Source organism: Aythya marila (genome assembly GCF_965140915.1).
Source record: "Aythya marila genome assembly, chromosome: 5".
NCBI lineage: Eukaryota > Metazoa > Chordata > Aves > Anseriformes > Anatidae > Aythya > Aythya marila.
The window spans coordinates 4,731,361-4,740,927 of record NC_139046.1 but is presented as its reverse complement, the minus strand read 5'-3'; positions in this window follow the sequence as shown (position 1 = coordinate 4,740,927).

The following is a 9,567-nucleotide window of genomic DNA, read 5'->3' as shown; positions in this document are numbered from 1 at the left end:
ACATGTCCTAACAGAGCTCTTTAATGAGGAAGAAAATAGGCTGAGGAGTTTCAGGCTTCTGTTTATGCATTGCTCAGTTCTGAAGTAAAACAGGAAAAAAAAATATCCGACTGAAAGTGAGAGAATTATAAAGCTTTTATCCAAAGTAATTAATGATGGAAACACTTAGATTTTGAGAATGAAATTGTTCTCTGTATCCTTTTAGATTTATTTCTTCTTTTCTGAGACTCCTGATGCATGTTATCTCTGTTCAGGTTGTTTTATGTGTTCTGCAGTTGCTTTGCCTACCAGATTTTAGACCTTTCTATCTGCTTTAGAAAGGTGTTCATGTACACAATTTCATTTAAGGGTCTAATGATTTTTTTGTGTGTGTATGTTTTCAGGCACCAAAGTGTCTTTGTGGACCTGCTCTGAACTGCTCTGGCACACCAGCAGTGCAGCTAAGTTCACTGTCCTCCAGTAGTTCAAACAAAAAGAGCAAACAAATGTCAGTGTAGTAGTGGCCTAAATTCAGTCCTCATTTGCCATGTTAGAGCAGTGTGATTGAAAGCATCAGAGCCACATGCTATGATGGTGTTCATGTTAGGAAGATGATCCAGCACCTGAAGAAGTTGTCAGATAGGGTGAAGAGGATCTAATCTAATTGTTATCATGGATACATACCGTGTTATCTGCAGGTATTGTGGAAAAAAGCCTCTTGTTTGTGCTCTAACCTGCTGGTAACATCCTTTGTTCCACTTCCATTACCTCTTGAACCACCTCCAGACTTGGAAAGTTACCCATTTTCTGTTGATATTAAAAGTTCTTTGCCCACAGCTAGGATATGACCAAAGATAGGCATGGATAGGGCAGACTCCTCTGAGCTAGTGCCTTTGATTTCCCTTATTGCCAACAGAGAGGAAAAGGCACTCCTGTGGTGGGATTTGGGTCATCCTAAAGTCGATTGCTAAAGCAGGTTAAGTGAGTTGTGCTTTGGAGGTGTCATCATCCCATTAAATAAAAGGATCTCAGCATAACTGGTTCATCTCAGATACCCCTGCTATCACTGTCTGAAGTTAGGTAAAAGGTGTCATATGGCCACTGCTGATATGTTCTTGGTCTGAGTGCCTACTTGGCCTTCTATTTGTCTTTTTTTTCTTGTATGTATTATGATAACTTATTTTAAAATGGTCTTTTCAGGTGAAATTTATTTTTAAAAATACCTTCTAGTGTATTTTATTCCATAGACTTCTCTCACTGCTTTTTGAACCTCCAGCAACTGAGCACCCTCATACTGTTGCAAGCCGCTCCTTCTGAAGGAGGGATGGGGCTAGAACACAAGTCTCATTGTTTCTTGTTCATTTTTCAATAACTCTGTGACCGTGGGGGTTTCTATGGCTAATTTATTTGTTAACAAAACAGCACACACTTAGGAAACTCTCCCTGTGGAGTTCTGTTCTTTAGGAGAAGAAACAGAGCTGTCAATGTCCTTCCTCTTTTTCTCTAAAGTATTTAAGGGAAGTGTCTATCCACTGACTGAGCTTCACAGTTTCTCTGCGTTAGATCTGCACTCAAGGAAAATTGACATCTAAACATGCCGCGTTCCCTGTTGTAATAAAGTTGAAATCCCAGATGCACCAGAAATGAGGATGTCACAGACAGAGTACTGAGCTGTACTTTAGGCAATAAACCGCAGGAATGGGTCAATGCTTCACAAAGAAGCATTTTTATTTATTTATTTCTTCTCAAAGAAGGGGAAGTAGTTTGGCATGAGCGTTTGACGTGGAAGTAGAATTCCTTCCAAATAAAATGTTCTCCATTTTTCTTCACTGTGAAACAGAATCACAACAGTGATTCTTTAAAACAGTTACCCTGCATGTAACAGTGATTGTGTTACTCAAACTCTTAGCTCATCAGCAAAACAATAATGAAATGATGTCTCCTTTTCCTTTCCACTTGTCAAAGTCGAACATAGACAAGACATTTTGGAGTCTGATGTTTCATATAGGCACATTAAAGTTTTCCATGGGCCTTGATAGCGTTACAGCCCTGAGCACTTCTCCCTTCCTGGGGGTCTGACTGTTTGGGCTCAGGGGCAGATTTAAGATAGTTGGTGGCTGGCTGGCATATCCATGCCTGCGTGACCTGGCACTTGCCCCATTGCCATGGACTTGCCTGGCAATCTGGACTTGGCTGAGCCTGGTTACCATCACCTGCTTTGTTCAGGTATTAATGGATTGTGCCTGTGTCAGTGAGGCCACCTCAATCATCTTGGCTTTGGTCCTCTGCACCTCAAATACGTGCAAGATGATAGCAAAGGTGTACAAGCAAGTCTGGAATTTCTGCACTGTACTCTGCCTTCAGAGGGGAAGTGCAATGTGTGCAGGCAGAGGTGGGAATATCAGGCCGGCCCAAGTTCCTTAAACAGCAAATACAGAATCATAAAAAGTATACAAAGTTAAAGGCACAAGGAAAGAGGAATTCAGTAAAAACAAAAAGTATGTGTTCCTATCGAATAGTGTTCTTCAGTTCCCACTGAGGAAACTGGCTGCGTAGTGGTAGGTTTCATGCTGCTCAGAAAGGGAATATTCCATATAAAATGAGCAGTCCGAAAAAAAATGTACTTTAGAAAGTGTTGTTAACGATAGAAATCGCAAGGGGGTAGTGTTGTACAGCACTCCAGCCTCTGCAATTCCCACAGCAGTGGCCCTGTGCCATAAACCAAGTTCGTTTTACTGGAAGATACAGAAGTCATTGTCTGCATCGCTTCTGACAGCAGTCCTGGGAGGATGACATTTGTCTCTGTGCAAGACTGGGACTTGTAGTGTCAAGATCAATACACCAGTGAAATTACCATCTCCACCTTTGCAGCTACATTGAAACCAAGTGTGAAATGACAGTGAGAGACCTGACAGGTGCAGAAATGAAAAATAAAATAAACAAAGCAGAGGTCTGTGAAAGATGAGTCAACCATGACAATATTTATTCCATTTCTTAGTCTTTTTTTTTTTTTTTTTTTCCTACTGCAGGTGAAATCACATGAGGTCCCTGATAACTTACTGAAGCTGGTTTCTCTTACCAGAGCCTGTTCTCTCTATGGGAGGACAAAATCATGGTTTTGCAGGAGTAGTAAAGGTGTCTTGGTAGCCTCACTCAAGCTTCTTCTAATGAGGAAGTTCTGGATCCTTTTTGGGATGATTTTCTGTCTTTGCTACCCTGTCACGACTCTGCTTACTTTTCCCAGCCTCGTGGGGACACGGCAGTCTTTACTTGTACTTGGAGAAATAACGGAGAGAGCAGAGGGAATCTCCCTGCCTTTCTGTTACACCGGGGCTCTATGTATACTTAGAAACCCACTGAAAATATATATAAGAGTAGAGATGCTTATTTAGAGATTATTTCATAAAAGAGGATTGATTCCGCAATGCCTGGCACTTTGCCCATAGAGCTGATGAGAACTGATTGATTTAAAATGATTTGCTTCATTGGGAATAGCCCGAGACAGCTCTCCTTTTCCAAACTCTTTTTCAAAAAGGCACAGAAGGAAGGGTTTGGAGGAAGCTGCAGATGTGATGTACGAGAAAACTCAATATATGCTGCAGAGCTAAAGCCAGTAGCTGAGATCTCGTCTGGTGTATGTAGGCCCAGCTGGCACAGAAGAGAAAGTGTTCTGAGAAGTATGCATCTTTGGTATTCTCATCCAGCTTGTTGCTTGTTCCATCATTGTTTGGTGCCCCCAGTATTGCACAAGGAGACATTTTAACTTGGGCAAGTCTTTATGTTGGTCTTATTGCATGGACTGCTCACCCACAGGCTCTGACCCATCCTGCTTCATTGGGTGAAAGGAGCTCATGGGCAGGAAATTCAGGCACACCTTACAATAACAGCAGTCAGCGGATTTAGGTTCATTTTAACTGCTTCAGCTGGGTTCATTTTACACCTGTCAAGCAAAAAGAAAATGTAGATACTCTATATTCAAAAATTATGTGACTGTAAATTTTTAAGAGAGCCTGCTGAAACTTGTACAATAGGCAAGATATTCCTAATTTTTTCCATGTCAATGCATACTTAACATCTCTGAACTTAGGAAAATAAGTTTTCAAAACCTGTGAGCTTCCACATTAGATTCCTCACTGGATTTCTCAATGGAGCCATTGAGAAATTTGTTCTTACTTCAGCAGGAACAGAGGCAGACCAACACTACAGTCCTTTGAAAATAATCTAACAAAATATAATATATAATAATCTAACAAAAATAGTTTAAAATATGATGTAGCATATTTAGTCATTAAAGTACAGTAATCTTTTTAGAAGGTCCTCTGCCAACTGCTGTTTTCTTTTGCTGATAGGTTCCCTATACTATGAAATATTTAAGGGAGTCAGTACCTTTAGAAACTCTGGAGGATGATTATTGGAATGGAAACTTACTTAAAAGGGGGGAGGGTTGGAAAGGAGGAGTTAGGGAATTATAGAGACATCAGCTTTTCTTCAATTTCCTAAAACACCCTGGAACAAATAATCAAACAATTTGTAAGCATTTAAGAGAAAACAAGGAGATTAGTGACAGTCAATATGGATTTGTCAAGAACAAGTCATGTCAAACGAATCTCATTTCCTTACATGACAGGGTAAAAGGCTCTGAGACAGAGGAGAAACAGTTCAACTCACAACTCTTGACATTAGTTAGACTTCTGAGGGAACATTCTCATAAGAAAGCCAAGGAGATGTGGTAAATATGAAATTATAAATTGGCCACATGCAAGGGATTTCAAAGAATAGTTCTCAGTAGCTCATTAGTAAAGTGTATGATAAATTGTATGGGAGCTTGTACTTTATTCAATATTTTCAATGGGCTAGAAATGCCATTTCTTACATTTGGAGGCAAAAGCATGCAGGGATGGATTGCAGAGACAAGGCCAAAATTGCAAAATATTGAGAAAACAGAAATGAGTCTGTAAAGGGAAGGACAATATTTGATAAGGGTGAGCACAAAGATGATACGCTTCGGAAAGAGCAAACAGCTACACAAATACAAGCTGGAGAACAGCTGTGCTGGATGGACTTCTTTGGAAAAGAGCATAAAAAGGTGTGCTTTCTCTCTCCATGACCATCAGAAAGCATGACCTACAGCCCAGAATCAGGTTCTTGTTTGTGTACGTGGTAGCAGGACAGGAAGTACTGACCAAGAGAATTCTGGTTAAGTAGTTGAAAAATACGTTAACTGTGAAGACAGTGAAGTCTTGCAATAAGCTCCTGAGAAGTTTATCGTGAAAAACTTTTAAGAACAACAACAAAAAAACATATAACTGGTCCTGCCTTGTGTTGGATGAATAATTTAGAAAAGGTTCTTGAGGTCTCCTCCTACACTGCTTTTATTCAAATTCCAGCATTTTTGCTATTGTCAGAAGTGGATTTTTTTGGTATTGTCAGAAGTGGATTTTGCATCGCAGATGCATGTGACAGACAGGAAGCAAACACCACATCACTCGATTTATTGACTTCGCTGGCAGGGCACTGAGGACAGAACTAGAAAAGTATTTTGTGAATGCTAATCTAATTATATCAAGATTATATTACAGAGAGTATTCAACAAATTTTCAGTGGAAAATCACATATGAAACTTATGATTTGGTTCTCTTATATGACACTACAGTGGCAAGTTTCCCCTTCAATGGGACTCCCTTGGGGAGCAGAGAGGGAAAAGAGCTGGCCTGAGAAGTGAAACTCCCACGTGCTCCACACCACACTGTGGCAACGCCGATTTTGTCACTCTCTCTTAGTCATGGTGTAGATATTTAAGATAACTAGAAACAGAAACTCCAAAACGCTGCAGGGAATTAGGCAACTTAAAGCATCATCCTTCTTAAAATTTATTACTGTGAACGCATAACCCCATTTTTATTCCCTTAAGACCAGTACATCCAGTACTTGTGTGTGATTTGGGTCTACTCATGACCTTAAGCTTAGATGTGGGTTTAAGCATATTGCTGGCTGGGATCTCACAGTTTTGCCTTGATTTTTCTCCCTTTCACGCTGAATCAAATCCTGATGCTGATGAACAATAACTCAGCTCTGATTTTCCCAGGGCAAGAATTCAATTGTTACTGCCTATTCTATACTGAGGCTTAGTTGGCTCATGCAGGGGCAAGGATACGCAGTGGTATTTTGCTTTTAGTGAGGAAATACAAGTTTCCAGATTCCTTTCTGAGGCAGAAGAGTGCTGCCTGCAGAGCTCAGAAGAGTACAAGGGAATTTTTTTAATGCTTTCAGAAATATCCTCCAAGAGATCCTTGGCAGTGTCTCTGTCACCTCCTGTTACTGACACTCAGGAAATCAGGAGTGGCTGGAGGAGAATGACTGGAGTAAAGCTTGCCCAGGGACCTCACCTATAGACTTGTTGTGATGCTCAGCACAACCAAAATTAAGAGTTAGCTGAATGTTCAGTCTTGTTTGGCTGTGTATTTTCCCTGAAAGGAAAATAACAGGGCCCTTGGTACTCTGAATACTATTAGCCTGTTCTTTCGCTGATACCCTTTCATGACTCTGAACAAAACTGTTACAATTACAGACTTGATTTAAAGTCCATGCAGTGGGAAAAAGAACAAAAAAAGACCAACTGCTACTGCCTTTACAACAGAAAATATTTAATTGTAAAGCTATTGCCATAACAATGGACTTGTACAGCGGAAACCTCTTTCTCCACTACGTGACTGCTGTTTTAACTCTCTTTCCTCATTTTACATCTCCCCTCCTTTAAAATGGGGATGGTAGTATCTACATTCTTAAGGAATTTTAAACACGTTCCATGTTGCCTAAGCACTAAGTGAGCTTTGCGAACTAAACCAAGGCTGTGGGTATTTCAAGGACATACCTGCAATCAGGATGGGGGCACACAAAGAGAAAACATAGCTCATTTTGGCTACTGTTAGTTATCTATCTAGCCCTGTGTTTGCATAGAAAACATCCACCTGCTGCTCTCCACTACAGCGTGCATTGTGTCCTGTAATCCAGCAAAAGACTAAGTAGCCAAAAATCAGATCGGAGAAGTGTTTAAATAAAAGGCTTCAGGACAGGGGATGTTCTGTTGATCTCTGGCTTCCTGGATGTTTGCTGGATGCAGGCTCTGTTACGTGCACGCACACAGTACCCATGCAGCACAGCTAGTGCAATGCTTATCCCAAAACATCAGACTTATGAAACACATGCATGGCGAGGCCGAAGGGCAGTTAGGAAGCTGGGAAGCTGGCCTTGATGTGTGGTGCAGTTCCAACAGGCAGGAGGTGGGGCTGAGAGCAAGTCTGGATGGAGAGCAGCTGTCGGTGAGAGGTCACACTCAGTGTGTAAGCTGTGTACAGGCTGGTCATGGTCCTTCATCAACAACAAGCTTTTCAGAAATCCCACGCAAACCTCATAATCCAAGTGGCTGATATTTCTACATGGAAAAAGAAGAATGTGCATTTGAAAAAATGGTTAGATGACAGGCTTATTCTTGAGAGAGAGAACTCCTAAATCACTCTTAAACATCTTCTGTAATAATATCTGAGAATAAAAATTGGGGTCTGATTTAGTCCATGCATCATCTTCCCAGTTTCAGATAATGGCTGTTCTGCTCTGAAGATGTGCGTTATGATAACATTATCTCTTGCTCCTTGCAGGAGGAACTCATCCCACAGCAGAGAGCAGAACAAGGGGTAATATATCCTTTAACACAGCCCACTTGGAAGCCCATTGTCAACATCTTGTAGAGCCTTTGGGAGAGTGTGGCAGAGAGCTTTGCAGGCAGCAGCATGGTGGCAGGGTGGTGTGACTGCTTCAGAGCAAGGGATTTGGTTCTCCCAGCTGGGTTCACTGGATCAAGGCTTCAGGAGGACAAGGCTCATGTTCTAGAAGCTGCAGACAGCCTGTCCTCTCCCTGCCACGCCACTCTGCAAAGACAAGGATTATGGACAGATATGGATGTTTCTGGCTGGAATAAAGAATGGATGTTTCTGGCTGGAATAAAGAGCTTCCTGCAATTGAAACCTTGCTGGAGCTTAGCCTGCGGGATAGGCTGGAAGCAGAGTTTGCAGGAGCCATTCTCATTAGGCTTCAGGGCATGTTGTATATCCAGTGTAAGCTCTTGGACTCAGATACAACACACGACACATTTTACCTGTGCATTTATGATAACCCTTCTCACACTACAAGATAGCAGCCTGTCTGGATTAGACGAGCATTGACTCCTATTTGGCACGGAGATAGAGACACCTGAGGATATTTTGAAGCGAGATCAGGAATGGTAATTCTCTGACTTCACGTTGGGTGTCTGAGTGGCCAGGCACATTGGTGCTGTGAATGAGATTCGGATGCTGGAGGCACCAGCCCCATCTGCACAGGCGCTCTCAGATCCTGTGTCAGCAGGCTCACAGGCGCTGTGCTGGCGGATCCTTGATTATCGCCTAATTTGAGCCTCGGGAATCAGCCATAACGAGTCAGTGATTGAATGAATCATGCCTTGCTTTCTCTTCCCCAACACAGCAATTCACCCACATTTGTTCATTACTCAGCCTTGTTTGCCAAATAATGTATGCACATAATTTCTGGTCTGTAATTCATTCATATGCAGCCTGGGTGAGTATTTAGCAATTAAAATGAGAAAGTCAAGATGTTTTGTTTGGGCTCACAAGTTTTTGTTTCTTGATTAAACTCTCAAAAACCATGTTGTGGGGGTGAATGTGAATGTCAGTGAATTCAAAATGTAATTTCTGCATCTATCCTCTAATATACACATATATTCATGATGTCTTCAGTTGGTAGTAAACATATTGATTACAAAGTCTGTGAAAAATGAACACAAAAGAAGCCTAAATTAAGCTAATTTATTTTTCTTTTTAATGAAAAACTAACCTGTTTTTTGATCTTCTAATTCTGCATGAAATAAAAAAAAAAAAAAAGCTGCACTGAAATCTGTCCAAAAAGTAAAGTGAGGAAATGAGTACTGGATGTTTTCCACCATTCTCTGAAACACTCAGGGTACAAAAAATGTGAAACTTTCCAAATCTGAGTAGAAAAAATGTGAAACTTTCCAAATCTGAGTTTTAAAATCAGAAAAGAAAGAAAAAATAAAAACACATCAGAAATGTAACATAAAGATAATACGAATACAATGACACTTAACAGAGGAATGAACAGTGGTAAATGTGACACAATTTTTAAAAATATTGATATGTCATGGCATACATCCATGTCTCCTTCCATCTGACCTGTGTTCTGGTCACTCAATGGATATAGAAGGTATATATATTTGTAGATAGATAGATCTAGATCTATGTATATAAAGGGGAATAGCAAAAGGCTACAGATAAAGTGAAATTGTGGATGACAACAGCTTAGGTTCAAGAGGCCAGAGAGAAATATCCACTGAGGATTACTAAATATCTGCAGACATCTTTGGCTCACCAAGCTCCTGATAGGCAAATAATTGGAGATGAAGATAGCACCGGAGGAAACCCCACTTTATACTCATCCTGTTCATGTAGTTTTCCTAGATGTTTACTTTGGCCAATGCTGGAAATGAGATTAAAAAAACAAGCGTTGGTTGAATTAGTC